The following is a 1,377-nucleotide window of genomic DNA, read 5'->3' on the forward strand; positions in this document are numbered from 1 at the left end:
ACATCCAAGTCTGAAAAGTGAAAAGCAACATATCTCATTTCCCCATCTCGAGGCATTTTAAGATACTGATGCTAAACGTTCCGGACTGTCTTGCTATGTGCAGTCAGCGATCAGCTTTGGAGATCGGCTGTTCACAGCTGTGCTGCTGGAACAGTGAAATTAGGCTGTCTCATCAGCAGCAGGTACTGCCCATCCCTGTTGGTGCATCTTCTCTGAGCGAAGTCAGCATTATTCACATCAAATGCTGATCAACTGCCCGCTGGCACAGGGCAGATTATAGCGTAAAAGTTATTCCAGATGACTATTAAGGATGGGACCCTGGACACCTTACATCCTCTACCCCTCAGCTCACAGAGTGCCTGCCTTTTAGGGGTGTATAATCCAAGACATTGAAGGCAGGAGGAGAAGGGGACCACAGAGGATGAGATGGTTGGTTGGCATCACCTACTAGATAGACATGAGTTTGAGTAAGCTCCAGGAGTCGGTGATGGACAGGGAGGCCTGGCATGCTGCCGTCCCTGGGGCCACAAAGAGTTGAACACAACTGAGTGACTGAACTGAACTGAATCCAAGACAATTCTTATTCTGACAATAGAATACAAGCAAAAAAATTCCATTCGACCAACATATGGAGGGTGAGCATAAGTCAGATCTTTAAAGAAAAGGAATCAAGAGAAGGGACTCATTCCTATAGAGTCGGTAGAAACTGGGGACAGGAGCCCCAGATGGGGCCACAGGAAACACAGGTGAGCTGTGTCTCTTGAGTCACACCGTCGTCTAACTTTTAGTCTTGTATTTAGATGTCATCTGTCAGACAGAGCCAAGGACCATGATCAAAGCAAAAGCAAGCTGGCATCCTGAACAGGACTCTCTAAAAGGACATTTGCCCCTGTCAACCCTCCTCAGTTTCAGGGAATGTTTGACGGGAGGATTCCTACATGCTGTCTCTCATGAGTCCTTTGTCCCTCTTCAAGGGGAACAGCACGCTGCTCCCAGGGACTGAGGTCATTGTGTGAGGCAAGCATGAGTCTCCTTTAGTAAACATTCTCCTTAGGACAAAACAGCTTAATCTCCTTCCCCTTTCTTGAGATATGGATTGTCTCCCAACCTTGTGACTAACATTACCCCTTGTTCCCTTGGTAACGGTTGCTGTACATTTGGTTTTCTGATCTCTATCATTCCCGAAAGAAGTTTCTTGTACTGCAGCCTATATATACTCATAGAAAAATCATTAAAGCACCTTTGCTGCATCAGAGCTTAGGTCCCCGGGTCTTTTTTGTCTCTTTCTCTCTCTCTCTCTCTCTTTTTCTGGCTGACTCTCTGGAGCATGGAGACCCGTCGTGCTCACTTTTCTGCCCGGGCTTCTAAGACCCCCTC

This window comes from Cervus canadensis, chromosome 6, assembly GCF_019320065.1.
Source record: "Cervus canadensis isolate Bull #8, Minnesota chromosome 6, ASM1932006v1, whole genome shotgun sequence".
NCBI lineage: Eukaryota > Metazoa > Chordata > Mammalia > Artiodactyla > Cervidae > Cervus > Cervus canadensis.